The 16,262-nt window shown below is 53.6% G+C and overlaps 1 protein-coding gene across 3 annotated transcripts in view; it reads left to right on the top strand.

The window, feature by feature from the left end:
* The window catches only part of SBK1 (SH3 domain binding kinase 1), a 54,560-nt gene that overhangs the window by 16,038 nt on the left and 22,260 nt on the right, over positions 1–16,262 (top strand). For 2 of the 3 annotated variants that reach the window (XR_014072319.1, XM_081553369.1), the window contains exon 1: positions 12,378–13,160. The exons of the other annotated variant lie outside the window; for it this stretch is intronic. The gene's annotated coding sequence lies outside the window, so the exon portion shown is untranslated. Of the gene's footprint in view, positions 1–12,377; positions 13,161–16,262 lie in introns of those variants that run through there. 3 annotated transcript variants of the gene reach the window in all.

Here is a 16,262-nt window from a genome sequence, read left to right as displayed (position 1 = left end):
CTGTAGCTGGCCCTTGTGTCAAGGACACACACCTCACAGTGTGTACTCCAGCCATGGGCACTGTTGCTGTTGTTACTCAACGCCCCACAATCACAGGGAAATAGTGCCCAACAAGAGAATGCCCCCAGGCACCCGGGCCAGCTGCTGGCCTCCCAATTGGCCGGCCCAGGTCCAGCAGAGAGCTTCCCCCGCCCCGCCCACCACCTGCCCCGGCACCTGCGCTGTGAGCAATGGGCGGAGGACAAGCCACGCCCCTTCCTCTCCGGGCTCAGTTGCCGCATCTGTGAGCTGGGAGAGCACCAGGCAGGTTTCCCTCTGGCAGTGACAGCAAGTGCTTCACCAGCTGAAACCTGGAGGACATGTGGGTGGCAGTCATCGTTCCCGGTCAGGGATTGTCGTGGCTGCTCTGCTAGGACCCTGGTCAGGGCTCATTTTCAGGCTCCATCCCCGAAATATTCAAAAAGGGGATAGCGCTTTAACCCCTGAGGGATGGGTGACAGGGGACCAGGTTTTCGATGGGGACTTCAACCCAAGCATCAGTAGCATACATGGCCTGTAATTTCAGGAGGTGGCCGCAGACCCTGATGGTCACTGCGGGCCTTAGTAGTGGCCTCAGCCCAGTGGAGGCTGCAGATCTGGTGAAAAGGGGAGGTGCCCAGCACTTTGCCACCCCCCCCCCCGTGTCCTGCCTAAACCCCCATCTCTCCGGAGCCACTAGGATTGGAGCCATTCTCCCGGATCCACTTAATTAGCCAAGCTCACTAATTCCCACAGGCTTCTCCCCCCCACCTAATTAACTGACTTAATTAGGGCTTGCAGGCCTGGCTCCGCCCAGCTCCCCCTCCCTGCTGCAACCCTGCCCACCTCCTCGAGGGCCCTGGCACAGCCCATCCTCTCATCCACTCAGGACCGGGAACTGGTAGGGGCGGGCTGGGCCCCCCCAGCACTCAGGCCTCCACCCAGTGTCCCTCCCTCTGGTAGGACCAGCCCAGTGCCTCTCCCTGGGCTGCAGCCCAGGAGCAAAGGATTGGAAATTGGGAGTGAGAGGTGGGTGGAGAGAAGGATGCAGGTGAGATCAGCGGGATCAGGTGAGAGGAGGCCAGGATGGTGGAGGCTGGAGGGTCTGGGCAGCCGGGTGGTTAGGGGCCTGGACTCCAGAGCCGGCCTGGGTTCGAGCCCCAGCTAATGGGTCAGCCTCGGCAACCTCTCCCCTCTCTGCATCTCGGATACAAAATGATTGCTCACCCACACAGTAAGTATATTATGAGGTTTAAATGAGTTCATATGTTTAAAATGCTTCAAATCTGGCCAAATCTGTGTTTGTTAAATAAGTAGGAGGGGCTGGAGAAGGGGAGGGGACAGGCAGAAGGGGCCATCCCCAGGGGTCAGGGAGACCCCTCCAGGCAGGCTCTGGGGTGCAGGTGGTAGACTGGGCCTGGGAACTGCAAGCAGGGGCTGCCAACTGGGAAGTACCCTTGGCCTGTTGTTGTTGTTGTTGTTGTTCAGTTGCCAAGTCGTGTCTGACTCTTTGCAACCCCATGGACTGCAGCATGCCAGGCCTCCCTGTCCCTCACTATCTCCCAGAGTTTGCCCAAGTTCATGTCCATTGAATTGGTGATGCCATCCAACCATCTCGTCCTCTGTTACCCCTTTCTCCTCCTGTCCTCAATCTAGTGAAACCCTTGGCCTGGGAGAGGTTAAGAGGACAAGTAGCAAGGAGGGCACAGGACAGGGTGTCCCATTCCTACTCCAGGGGGTGGGAGAGGCTGGCCTTGTTAGCGCAGGACTGCCACAGTCATGCCCCAGTTTCTCCATCTGGGAAAGGTCTAGCCTTCTGGAAGCACCTGGCACACCCTCGATGCTTGATAAATGTCTAGAGACTCATCCCTGAGCAGTGAGGTGACATGAAAAGATGCTCAATGGCCTTCACCTCCCCCTGGGACCAAAGCAAAGAAAGTGGGCTGAGCAGGCAGCAGGCAGGATGCAGGTTAGACTTGAGGTGGGACTTCCGGGGTTGAAGCGTACAAGATCCAGAAGGTGTGAAAGAGAAAAAGTGTGTCTGAGCTGCTGAGCAGGCTCCAGGGGAGAGATGGGCAGTCATCAAGGATCAGAAGGGAGTAAGATGAGGCCCTGAACACTGGCGTGGCCCTTTACCTACTTAGCTCAGAATCTGACATTTATTGGTGTAATTAATATAGAGATTCCCATCCCCACCCCCCACTCCCACTCCCACCCCCAACCCCCACTAGACTGGAAGCTCCTGAAAGCAAGGATTGTCTGTTTAGCCCACCTTTTTATCCTGGTACCCTTTTACAGTTGTTGCTGTTATTTAGTCACTCAGTCTGACTCTTTTTCGACCCCAGAGACTGTAGCCCACCAAGTTCCTCTGTCCATGGTATTTCCCAGGCAAGAATACTGGAGTGGGTAGCCATTCCCTTCTCCAGGAGATCTTCCAAACCCAGGGACTGAACCCGGGTCTCCTACATTGCAGGTGGATTCTTTACCCCTGAGCCATCAGGGAAGCCCCCTTTATGCAGTAGGTGCCAATGAATAAGTGTGAATGTATGAATGCATGCATGCATGCAGGAACCCAGAGGTTCCTGCTTAGAGGGAGGGGGGCCACATAGCAGCCCAGGCTCCCAACCTGCGTGCTCAGCTCTGACCCCCCAGCTCCTCACATGACCCCAAGGACGATACCCTAAGGAGGCAGGAGCTGGAATTCCCAGGATTCCAAACTCCTGCTTGTGGACACACTGAGCTCCCTCTGAGAATCTCCTCAGACATCCTGGGAGGCTGGGCAAACAGTGATTATGGCAGACAGAGGGGAGAACCTTTCATTTACACCTGCATCCTTAAACATTTTAGAAACCCCCATTTATACATAGTGTAAAGAGCTTGGGGGTGTAAGTGACAGAGACCCAATTCCAACTGACTTCAGCATGAAAGGGACTTTATCAGGTTACAAGACTGAAAAGTCCAGGGACTTCAGGCTTGGCTGGATCCAGGGGCTCAAATGATCACATGTGGCTTCTGACACTCTCCATCTCTTGACTGCTCTCTGCTATGTTGGCTTCTTCCTCTGGGAGGTTCTCCCTGGTGGAAGCAACTCCAGGCTGACATCCCACCCTCTTTCAGTGCAATAGTGAGTTCTGGCACATCAGCCTGGCGTGGGTCACAGACCTATCTCAGAAACAATTACTGTGGCCAGGGGGCAGGCATATGCTAATTAATGGGAGCTGGGGTCACAAGCCCACCCCAATAGCCGAAGAGGTAAGCCCCACCTTCAGAACCCCTAGTGAGGAGGGAAATGTATGTCAAGGAATGTGAGTCCCCAAAGGAAAATTGGGGTTCTGTTGCTAAAAATGAGGGATAGGTGATACTGGGTACCAGAATTTCACTCCAGTTAGAATAGGTGGCCATCAAGCCAGCCTCAGGGCCCTGTTCTAAGTGCTGGTTATTTGTGGCAGACATTGTCCCTTCTCTGCCCGTATCTCCTTGGAATGCATGCATGCTCATGCTTAGTCGCATCTGACTCTTTGTGACCCCATGGAGCGTAGCCTGCCAAACTTCTCTGTCTATGGGATTTTCCAGGCAAGAATATTGGAGTGGGTTGCCATTTCCTTCTCCAGGGGATCTTCCCGACCCAGGGATTGAACCCAGGTCTCCTGCATTGGCAGGCAGATTTTACCACTACGCCACGTGGGAAACCCCATCTCTCCTTGGGCCCCCTCCCAACTTCTACTCACTCACATCTTTGCCTCTCTTCCTGAGCACCTTCTCTGTTCCAGTCTGCTTTGCCCATGTCCACAGCATAGTCTGCACCCCTCACCCAGAAGCTCTCACCAGTGACTGACATGAGCTGGGATATCATACATGTTCAGTGTACATCCATACATGTTCTACACTATCTCTGAGAGCTCTCCAGTGATCACCTCTAGTTGCCCGCAGTGGTAACTTGTCACTGCCTTCCTGTCTCTTTTCTCTACCCCTCTACCTGGGATCCGGAGAAGGCAATGGCACCCCACTCCTACTCTTGCCTGGAAAATCCCATGGCCAGAGGAGCCTGGTAGGCTGCAGTCCATGGGGTCGCTAAGAATCGGGCACAACTGAGCAACTTCACTTTCACTTTTCCCTTTCATGCACTGGAGAAGGAAATGGCAACCCACTCCAGTATTCTTGCCTGGAGAATCCCAGGGACGGCGGAGTCTGGTGGGCTGCCATCTATGGGGTCCCACAGAGTCGGACACAACTGAGGCGACTTAGCAGCAGCAGCAGCAGCTACCTGGGATCACCTGCCAAAAAAAAAAAAACAACTGATCTCAAATTCCTGGCTCAGGGTCTGTTTCTAGGAAACCCAAATTAGGACATCATCAAAGCCAGCCCCCCAGGGATGCGTACCAGACCGCAGTGGCTTCCTTCAGAATGTCTACGTTCCTGAGGCAGGAGCAGAGATTGAATGGGCTCTGAGTAGCCTCTGCTCCGAGGATGCTCCCTGGTCCCCCTGCAGTAAGTGTGACAGGGGAGGGGCAAAGACCTATCAGATCCTCAGGTCACAACCTCCAGGGAAGCAGCCACATCCAGCCCTGAGGGGCCTGAGTGTCCGGATCTCCCATGAGCAGTAGGGACAGGTATCGGGGGCCCGGGAGCCGAATGTATTGGGTTGCCCAAGATGTTCATTTGAGCTTTTCTGTAACCCGAAGGAACTTCTTGGCCAACTCGATACTACCCATTCCCATGATCCTCAGAGATCGAGTTGTTGTTATTCAATTGCCAAGTTGTTTTTGACTCTTCGCGACCCCCATGGACTATAGTACTCCAGGCTTCCCTGTCCCTCACCATCTCCCAGAGTTTGCCCAAATTCATGTCTATTGAATCGGTGATGCCATCCAACCATCTCATCCTGTCACTCTCTTCTGCCTTCAGAGAGCAAGAGATGAGATCATTTAAGATAGCTCTTAGACCTGACTTTAGAAAACAGAATCACCCAGTGAAAAAGTTATTTTTTTCCTCTTTTTTTTTTCTCTCTCTCTCTCTTTTTTAAAAAACATTTATTTGGCTGCACCAGGTCTTAGCTGCAGAATGTGGGATTTTTAGTTGCAGCATGGGGGATCTAGTTTCCTGACCAGGGATTGAACCCAGGCCCCCGGCATTGGGATCTTGGAGTCCCAGCCACTGGACTCCCAGGGAAGTCCCTTTCCTCTCTTTTTTCCAGATCCCATTTAAAAACATTCCCAGTTAGTAATTTTTATTTTGAAAAAAAAGAAAACAGAGAAAAGGGTAACCCCATGCCTACCCATAACTAGAATCAATGGTAACATTTTATCATATTTGTGTCAGATGTTTTCATCAAAAAAAGAATAAAACATAACAGATAAAAGTGAATTCCCATCATCTGCCTCAGCCCCAGTCCCATTTCCTGGATTCCATCCCTAAGGGGCAACCACAGATGTCTTCTCAAATCAGCTGGCATGCTTTCAGCTGCAAGGGACAGAATTCCCTTCAAAGCAGCTCCAAGTACAACTCAGCAGCTCTGCGATGTCATAAAAAGCGGGTTCCTTCCTCTCTGTACTTCCCATCGTCCTTGGCATCCTGCTGACCGCCATCACAGAGTTGTATTTCCACCAGGGAGGTGCGGAGCCCGTCAGGACTGTTGCTGAACACGGTGTTTCTCACTTCAGAATATATTCTCCAAAAAGGTAATGTGAGATTCAAAGATCCATGGCCTCCAGCTTGCCCTACTTCCTGGACTGCCTCGCTGCCCTCTCTCTGATCCATTGTGGATTCTGGTGGATTCACGGTTTTCTTATCAGCTACAAACTGACTTGTGTCTCCCAGTGGCCCTAAATGTTCCCACTCCTGGCTGTGAGCAGCTTTGGTGCACGCATGCTCAGTCGCTAAGTCGTGTCTGACTCCGTGAGACCCCATGGACTGTAGCCCGCCAGGCTCCTCTCTCTGTGGGACTTCCCAGGCAAGAATACTGGAACACTGGTTGCCATTTGCTTCTCCAGGGGATCTTCCCGAACCAGGGATTGAATCTGTGTCTCCTGCATTGGCAGCCGATGCTTTACCACTGAGTCACCAGGGAAGCCCCAGAAGCTTCTGGACCTTTGCCTAAAATGCCGTTGTCTTCAGCATCCTAAGCCTGATCAGCTCTGAGCTACTCAGCCACCAATGCCACCAGGGTCCCTGATCATGTTGCATGAGCCAGTTGCCACCAGCAAGGTCCTGGACTTGATGGTGGCCATCCAGGAGAGGAGATTGTCTCTGCCCAAGCCGATTGTAATGCAGATCAACAAACCTGGAATGTTCTGTCCCTGTCACGACTGGGGCCAGATGTGATAAGGAGCACCACAGAACAGACTACACTGGGGAAATCCCCAAGGGCCATCATTGTTCCACTGATGGAGATGATCGATATGGCCAAGACAGTGTCCCAACAGAGCCCTTTCAGTACAGCTGGTAGAGTTACCCAGACACATACAGTTTGGAACACGATATTGTGTCCCACACTGCAGGCAGATTCTTTATGATCTGAGCCTCAAAGACCCTCCTCCTTCTAGAAGACAAGGATTCTATTTCGATTTCTCTGTTTCCCGCAATGGTAACAGGAACTTCTGACACATTGATAAAATACAGCCAATGGGAAAGTGCATAAATCATCAGAAGTCCTGAAGCTCCTGGTTTCACTTGCCTCCCTGCGAGAAGATCAGCAAGTGACAGCCCGGGAGAATGAGGACATGTCAGCACTGGAGAAGGGTATGGGCAAGGAAATCTAAACGGAGATCTCTGCTTTCCAGTGTTTCTTCTATGTTGCTATGGAGGTCACAGTCAAGCTTTACTTTGTGTTCAAATCAACCCCATCAGACTTCCTGGTGCTCCAGCGGTGAAGAATCCATCTCAAAATGCAGGGGACACTGGTTTGATCCCTGATCCAGGAAGATGCTGCAAAGCCACTAAACCTGCACGCCCTAGAGCCTGTGCTCCATAAGAGAAGCTACTGCAATGAGATGCCCCCATGCAGCAATGAAGAGTAGCCCCCGCTCACCTCAACTAAAGAAGGCCTGAGCGCAACAAAGACCCAGTGCAGCCAAAAATAAAATAAATAAATGAAAACCGCAGCCATCAAGACCCTCTCTTGCAAAGGCAGCATTTGCTGTGGATACAAAACTGTGAGCGGGCCAGAGTGGATTGTCTCTGAATGTCAAAAAATGTTTGCAGCATTCAAACAGATGCTCTAGTTCTTCTCTTCAGATATACTGTATTGGTTCAGCCTTCCAAGAAGCGAGCCAAGATGGGGTCAGATGTGCAAGGGACTTACAGTATTGGGGACGGGGGGAAATGCATGAGAAGGAACATACAGAAGGAGCCAGAGGAGGCTGGGAGAACCATCAGACTGCAAGAGAGCCAATATTTGGCAAAGGGAAAGAAGGAATGAAGGGGGGATAGAAGAGTCTTCGATTGCAGTGCGAGGTTAAGAAAGTTCCCACAAAGCCAATGGAGAGTCCTTGATCTCAAGTTGCCCATCAGAGAAGCCCGGTGTCCCCCAGGAACTAGATGTTTTAGAGTCCCTGCCGCACTCAGTCATTGGCTGGGATGGGGTGGAGGGGATCAAAGGCACCTCCTGTGTGACTCTGCAGACTCCACGGCTGCTGCCCCCAGAGTCAGCAGCCCTGCAGTCAGAGCTCCGGGTGGTGCGTTTTCAGGACTGCCGCGTCCCACCACTTGTGCCCCATGGCTCTTCCGTGGGTGCTGTGAGCCTCTCTTTCCAAGCAGAAATTTTCAAGATGGAAATAGTGGAACGAACTACAGCTCCCCTCCCCTCTGCTGCCCTTGACCTGAGGACATAAGTAGTGCTCATCTCCCCCACCCCCACCCCCACCCCCACCCCCACCCCCATCCATTCTCAATTATCCACACGCTCAACTGTCACCTGAGAAGATCTTGTTACCTGGTGGTGTGACCTTCAGTCCTGAAGGGTCTCAACTCTGGGTTGCATGCAAAATCGTTTCAGTCATGTCCGACTCTACGGACTGTAGCCGGCCAGGCTTCCTCTGTCCATGGGATTCTCCAGGCAAGAATGTTGGAGTGGGTTGCCATGCCCTCCTCCAGGGGATCTTCCCAACCTAGGGATTGAACCCAGGTCTCTTACATCTCCTGCATTGGCAGGTGGGTTCTTTACCACCAGCGCCACCTGGGAAGCCCAGGCAGGTTAGGGGCTTCTCTGGTGGTCCAGTGGTTAAGAATCCACACTGCAATGCAGCAGACACATGTTTGATCCCTGGTCCAGGAAGATCCCACATGCCACGGGGCAACTAAGTCCGTGCGCCACAACGACTGAGCCCATGCTCTGGAGTCCGCTAGCTGCATCTACTGAGCCTGTGTGCCTTAGAGCCCATGTTCAGCAACAAGAGAAGCCACCGCAATGAGAAGCCCATGCACCACACCTAGAGAAAGCCCACGTGCCGCAACCCAGCACAACCAAAAATAAAAATTACAAAAAAATTTTAAAAAAGCCAAACTCTTGGTTATCATAACCAATAGATCACTCTGATGGCTCACTGGGTTCCACGTGTATATCTTCCTGCTCCCACTTTGTAAAAGCAGCCCTGCTTTTACCTAATTGGTACTAGAATTGCCAATTTTAATAATTGACCAGGGTACTTCTAGTAACTTCTAATAAACAATCAAGGTTGGTGTCTACCACCAAAACAGTGACTCCTCTTCTTACCTGCTGGTCCCAGAACAGAGTTTTCAGAGTGTCCTGGCAGCAACAATAGCTGCTTAAATTTTAATGAGACCCATGCTGTGTCCCCTGGTAAGAGTTTGCCCCCTTTGGGGACCAGGACTTCCAACCATGCAGAGCTGGGGGGTGGGGAGGCTGATTACCCACAGTGCATTTTGGCAAACTTACTAATCACATGCACTCAGTCACATCCAATTCTTTGTGACCCCAAAGACTGTAGCCTACCAGACTCCTCTGCCCATAGAATTTTGCAGGCAAGAATACTGGAGAGGGTTGCCATTTCCTACTCCAGCGGATCTTCCTGACCCAGGGATCAAACCCATGTCTCTTACGTCTCCTGCATTGGCAGGTGGGTTCTTTACCACTAGCACCACCTGGAAAGCCCACTAATCACAGTGGTAGGAATCAAATCCCCAGTTGAAGAATCAGGGAAGGCTTCTGCTTTTAGCCTTGAACAGCACTACCCTTGATAACCATGGCTAGGAGCATTTCAATTCCACCTCTGCCCCTCTCTAGGCCTGTTTCCTCATCTGCAAAAAGAGGAAGTACTCTCTCTCTAAAAGCTAATGTTCTGGGACTCAGGTGTTAGACTAAGGAAGATATTCACTTCTCCCTTTCTCTCTCTCTAGTCTCCCTCTCTGAGCTGCCGAGTAACTCAAACCCCTCCATTCATTTGTTTTGGGCAATAAGGCCTCACTTGGAGAGGATTAGAACACAGTTAAGATGGCAGAGCCTAGTGGGCTGTCGTCTATGGGGTCGCACAGAGTCGGACACGACTGAAGTGACTTAGCAGCAGCAGCAGCAGCAGGATGAAATCTGAAACGCTGGCAGGACAGGGAGGAGAGAGGAAAGGCAGACAGACATAGAGGAGGTATCTTCAATCCCCCCACCCCCCAACCACTCAACTTGTGAGATCATCTTAGTTCCCTGACCAGGGATTGAATCAGTGCCCCTGCAGTGGGAGCTCGAAGTCCTAACCACTGGACCACCAGGGAAATCCCCACCGAGCAGGTAGCTTGGAGGAAAGCTGTTTGGAGTACAAGGAAGAGAAGATGTTCCAGACAGAGGAAACAGAGAGAAAGAGAGGGGTTCTAGGATGTTCTAGGAACACCAGCTGAGGTCAAGGCCGAATGGAGAAGAGGCAAAAGTAGGAGACCTGAAAGGCTAAGGGCTTTGAATGCCAGGATAATGTTAGACTTTTTCGGAGGTGGTTGTTGTATAATTGCTAAGTCGTGTCTGACTCTTTGCAACCCCATGGATTGCAGAACACCAGGCTTCCCTGTCCTTCACTATCTCCCAGAGTTTGCTCAAACTCGTGTCCATTGAGTCTGAGATGCTCTCTAATCATCTCATCCTCTGCTGCCCCCTTCTCCTTTTGCCCTCAATCTTTCCCAGCATCAGGGTCTTTTCCAATGAATTGTCTCTTTGCCAAAGTATTGGAGCTTCAGCTTTAGCGTCAGTTCTTCCAATGATTATTCGAGGTTGATTTCCTTTAGGGTTGACTGGTTTGACCTCCTCGAAGTCCAAGGGACTCTCAAGAGTCTTCTTCAGCATCACAATTCGAAAGTATTTTCAGAGGTAACAGGAAGTTACCGGCAATTTTATGTAGGGGACTAACCCAGTCATTTGAAAAGACCCTGATGCTGGGAAAGATTGAGGGCAGGAGAAAAAGGGGAGAGACAGAGGATGAGATGGTTGGATGGCGTCACCAACTCAATGGACATGGGTTTGGGTGGACTCCGGGAGTTGGTGATGGACAGGGAGGCCTGGTGTGCTGCAGTTCATGGGGTTGCAAAGAGTCGGACATGACTGAGCGACTGAACTAAACTGAACTGAACCCAATCTACTTTGAAATTTACGGAGCTGATGGTCACATAGACTTGGATTCTTTTTTAAAAGTTTCGATAGAGGCTAGAGGGAGACAAGGTAGGAAGTAAGGCAATATTCTTCCCGGCAGAGGTTTGATGGCCCTGGGCCAGATTTGGTCCCAAAGAATGTTTCATTTACCAGCATCCCTGGTGGCTCAGTGGTAAATAACCCACCTGTCAATGCAGGAGCCCAGAGTTCGATCCCTCGGTCGGGAATATTCGCTGGAGATGGAAATGGCAATCCATTCCAGTATTCTTGCCTGGGAAATCCCACGGACAGAGGAGCCCTGTGGGCTACAGTCCATGGGGTTGCAAAGAGTCAGACACGACTTAGCAACTAAAACACCAATGTTTCATTTGGCCCATTCAGTATTTCTGAATTTGAGGAATTCGTTTCAAACATTTAAAAGTTGGACAATTGGGGAATTCCCTGGTGGTCCGGTGGTTAGGACTCCACACTCCCACTGCTGAGGGCCTGGGTTCAATCCCTGGTTGGGAAATTAAAATCCCACAAGTTGCGTGGCGCGGCCAAAATTGTATTTTAGAATATGGATTCCCTGCTTGAAAAATCATCTGTCCACACAGGGCCCATGATACTTCAGTTTGCTTCATCTCCACCATTCCCTATGTTGTTACACCTGACCCTAGTCAGTTTGCAATCGATGGCTCTCAAACTTCTAGAAATGGGGAATTCCCAGGCAGACTAGTGATTAGGAGGGTTCAATCCCTGGTCAGGGAACTAAGATCCCACAAGCTGTGTGGCACAGCCAGAAACAAACGAACTAACTCAAGCCTCTAGAATTGTGTAGAGGTATGGTTGGAAAGAGCGTGCTGGGGGTATTAGGGGTTTTCTCCTTAGGGAAACAGTGTGGGCAAGGCTGCATGGATGAGGCTGAGAAAGAAAGCAAAATAGAGCCTTGGAGGGTGAGCTGTTCCCATCTCCTCTCCATCCTCATCCACCCCACTTCCTTCCAGGTCATCAACTTCCAGTTACCAAACAGACAGCGGTCCTTCATACCTGGGTAGTGCCTTTGCACATGCTGCTGCCTGGAATCCCCTTCCCTCCCTTCTATCTGGTGAACTCGGTGAATCCCAGCTGCATCTCATGACTGGCTACTGCCTGTTTACAATAGGGGTTGAAAACGCAACCTGAGCTGACTTGACCCTGAAAGCCCCAGTTTACGACCTTTTTCCTAAGTAGGCTTTCCTGAGTTAGTTCTCTGAGGTCCTGCTTGGATGGATGGATGGATGGATGGATGGATGGATGGATGGATGGACGGACGCACTGATGAATTTATATCGGATTGCAGAGTTTAGATGTTTCCCTCCTTGAAAAAGACACAGGCTCCGCCCTACAAGAACAGACTGGGACAGTCTGAGAGTCTGGTCTCGCAGGGGCCTAGAGGCTGGTCCAGGTGACCCTCTCAGACTCCCCCGAGTCCTCTCTAACCTCATTCTCGCCCCCTGTGGGCTCTGACCTAGAAAAGACGGGGATGGGAGGAGAGAGAAGCAGCCCACGGGCGCTAGGACCCAGCGCGGCCGGAAGGCGGGGTGGGGGCGCCGCGCGCCACTCCCTCCGCGCGGGGAAAATCTGCGCCCCGCGGCGCGCGGCAGGAGGGCGCGGCGGGAGGGCGAGCGCGCGCCGGGGTTAGTGCGCGTGCGCGAGGGCGCGCGCCAAGCGGGGCGGACAAAGGGGCGGGCGGTGGCGCGCGAGCCGGAGGGCGGAGCCGCGGGCTAGGCGGGCAGGTGCGCGCAGGCCGGAGGGCGGAGCCGCGATGCCGCGATGGAGCGCTGCCCGGGCGGGCGCCGGGGCCGGGGCCCGAGCACCAGGCGGAGCGCGAGCCAGAGCCGCAGCCGGAGCCCGGACCAGGCCGGGGTCCGGGACCGCAGGGCCGGGCTGCTCGTAGCGGCGGCGACGGAGCCCCCCAGCGGCTGAGGGGCTTCCTCCCAGCTCCTGCCGGTGGCCGGGACTCAGCAAGCCCCCGCAGCCTGGGAGCGCGGGGATCCCCCCACCCACCCAGGACCCAGAGACCTTTAGGAAAGCAAGTGGCCCCCCAGATCCAACAGAGATCGACTCCCCACCCGGGGAAAGCGGAGACTACCTCCGTATTCAGAAGACAGCGACCTCCCTGCGGTTCCGCGGACTCCCCCTCTTCAGTCTGGGCCCCCACAAGACCTAGAACGCAGTGACCCCCTGTCCGGGATTGTGGGGACCCCTTCTCAAGATCCTGACCATTACAACTCCACACCTCAAGACACGAAGATCCAGCTCAGAACGCCCCTAGATCAGGGGTCTTAGATCCCCCGAGTCCAGCGCACAGAAACCCCAAATCTAGGGACCCGAGGACAGCAAGAGCTATCCCTCACCAGCAAGAGGCTTCGGGGACCCCCATTGAAAGCTCCAGGACCGGGGCGATTGAGCCCCTCGCGGCCCCCTTCTCATCCCGGCCCATGATAGTGGCGCCCTGAGCCCCCCGGGCCGGGCTGACGACGGAAACCGAGACGGCGCCCAGGCCCCCTGCCGCGGCGTCCCCGCGGCCCCAGCTCAGGTAAGCCGGGCCCAGGTGAGGGGCAGCAGGTGAGTGGCCGCCGAGGTCCCTAGCCCTGCAGGTGGGGAAGGAAGTATGGGGTGCGCACGGCCCCCTCCCCAGCGTCGCCATGGAGCCGAGGCTGAAGGACGTCTCTTTGTGTCTCGCTTGGAGGAGCCGCCCCCTCCTCCTCTCCCTTCCCCCACCCCCCACTCTAGCCCTGGGGTTCGGGCACAGCTCCCCAGACCGCGGGGGAGTGGTGGCAGAGACCCTTCGGCTGCTAAGAAGGGAGAAGAGGGTGGGGAGTCCACCCCCGAAATCGCGAGCCCGGAGCTGTTGGGACCCTTGGTCCTTGGAGGATATACACCCCTCCCCCCAAGGCCAGGCTGAGTTCTCAAGTGAAGTCCTCCCCTGGGAAGAGACGATTTGGGGTGTCCACAGGTGAGGGGGCCTGCAGTGGGTGGCCCTAGGGTGATGGCTGGGGCTTTGGGTGTGTGTCTTTGTCTGTGAAAGTCAAGGAAGGGGTGTGTTTGAGAGAATGAGTGGGATCCCCTTCTTTTCTCTGTGATCCCATTGCCCTCCCCCCCAACTACAGGGGGCGTGGGGATCTTCACCCAGGCCATACTTTGTGCTCCCTGCAGGACAAGGGGGGGGACAAGCCCTTTCTAAAGTGAGGCTCTGGTTTCTGGGGAGGGGAGGAAGTCTGGATCAAGGAGCCATTTCAGGTCAGGGCACCTTTCTGTCCCCATTTGCCCCAGGGGCAGCAAAACCAAGGCTCTCCCTTGTCCTCCTGACCTCCGGGACACCCAGGGCCAAACCTCAGGTGGGGTCAGTGTGTCCTGGACAACCAAGGAACCATTCTAGGTTCCGGCTTCAGCTTTACAGGTGGTGTACAAAGCAGTATCCCCGCCCGGCCATCAGTGAGGTCCTGAACCCCAGCCCCTGCAGCTCATGGGAGGATGAGAGGCCCAGGGGATGTTTTATCCTGGAATTCTGGATCAGAGGTCCTGAGAAGGGACGGGACGGTGCAAGGGAACACTCGGAGCCACTGGGGTTTCCGCCAGCCTCCTCTCTCAGCCCTCTGCAGGCGAGCAGTGATGCTGAAGAAGGTACGACTCTGGGTACAGGTAGCCCCACCAGGAGTTCCTTTGTTCACTGGTTCATTGAACAAACCTTTTAGCTAGTGTCTGTGAGATACCAGGTACTGGAGTCAAGGTCCTTTTTCCCATTTCATCCCCTTTCCTGATCTTTCCTGTCATCACGTCTCTGGGCTGTTCTCAATTTGCCGGTACTTGGTTGGACCAGTTGAGGTGGGTCTGGTCAGTTCTGATCCCACACCTGAAGGAAGCACCTGAACCTGGGTAGCAGATTCCTCTTCTCCCCGCTTCCCAGCACCAAGTGCCCTCACCCCTACATACTGCTGGTGTTGACTTAAGGGGTGGGATGTGGCCATCGGGAAAAGAGGCTTAGGGGCTCCTGGTCAGACCCCTGGGGGTTCCGCCTTCAAATTCAAGGGCAATTGAGACAGCCCCCCGCCTCAGCTCAGGCTGTGGGGGAGCCAACTGCCCTGAAGACTGGGTGACCTTGGGCAAGCATGTGGCATCTCCCAGAGAAAACGACAGTGAGCCACTTACTCTGCAGCCGGCGGGGTGGATGTGGATCGCACCTGGGCCCACAGAAGTATCCAGGTATGCCCTCTCCATCTCTAAAGGAGTTCCTTTCCCCCCACTGGGTTCCCAAGAGCCCAGGGCCTTGTCAGACAGCCCACCGGCAAAGAAGTGGAGTCAGTGGCTAAATGAGTGGAGATTTGAGTCACTGTGACTAGGGAAAACCAAGAGGCCAGAGGGAGACAGAGAGTAAGCTCTCCCCTCCAGGCTCACCTGCGATGGCTCCCCATTGAGTCTGGAATGAGCGCTATCAGAGCCGTTTTGCAGCGTGACCTGAAACTACCTCCCGGCATCACCTCCCGTTCCTCACTCTCCATCCTCTACTTCTGGCTCATCTCTGTGTCCCCCAGCTCCTTCCTTCCACCATGTATTGTTCCCCCGACCTGAAAAGCCCCACTGCAGGATGGCTCACTGGCAGTTCTCTGTCTCCACCCTCCCCTTTTGCTCTGACCTGGGCTGGCACAGAACGGAGAGCAGAGCTAGGCTGGGTGATGGTTGGTGGCTGTGAGAGTGTATCTCCACCTTGAGACTCCGAGCTCCAGGGGACAGGACCAGGTCTGTCCCCCACTCCCCGCAGCATCGGCTTTGCCTAACCCAGAGCCCAGCATATTGTACAGTACATGTTGTCAAACACAACTTCTCGACACATTTTGTTGATCCAAACTGTTTTTCTCCTGTTTGTTGCCAATGCTAAACAAGCATGCAGTGTCACATACAAATATTGATTTGGGGGTCCTCTTGAAAAATCAAATGCTGTGACAAGCCCAGACCAGAGCCGAAGAATGATGACCTCCTTTAGATCAGCCGTCATCCTCTAGCTGGCCCCAGGCCCCACCTGGCCTGTTCACTCATTTACATGACCTGCTGGTCCCTCATGTAGCATCTAGCTTTTCAGGCCTAAGGTAGAGGCCAGAAAATGTTTGCGCAGTTGGTGACCTTTGTCTCTGTATATCTGTGCACTCAGGTCTTCCCTGCCTCCCCCGTGGCCAGGTTAGAACAACCACCGAACAGCAGCTCTCCAAGGTCTTTAAGGCCAAGTCATGAAGTGAGCCTGAATTCCTCCACTAGCCAGAAGCATCTCCACCCTGGTCTCACTTTACACTCTGGGCCCCATCTTATGCCCCTTCCTCTCTTCTAGAAGGATTCAGCCAGCAAAATCCTGTTTTAACTGTCCCACGTGCCCCAGGAGCAAAAGTCCCAGGTTGTAGACCAAGGTCTTGCTGAGGCCTCATGGGGGAGGACAGCCCTCCAGGCCTCAGTTTCCCCATGTGTCAGGGAGGAATTGGACTAGAGGTTCTGTCAGCTGTAATCTTCCTCCTTGTTCTAACTCTCTAGGACTGAATCCAAAGTGCTCTTAAGTTTTGGTCAGGCAGGAGAGGTGGGGGGGCCTCAATGCCAAAGTCATGCAAAAATATTAACCGACCCTAAACATTAAGGAAACCAAGGGGTGATACTA

This window comes from Giraffa tippelskirchi, chromosome 13, assembly GCF_054371585.1.
Source record: "Giraffa tippelskirchi isolate mGirTip1 chromosome 13, T2T-mGirTip1v1.2.pri, whole genome shotgun sequence".
In the NCBI taxonomy this organism is placed as follows: domain Eukaryota; kingdom Metazoa; phylum Chordata; class Mammalia; order Artiodactyla; family Giraffidae; genus Giraffa; species Giraffa tippelskirchi.
Note: the sequence above shows the minus strand (reverse complement) of the source record. Positions and strands in the feature narration are given on the sequence as shown.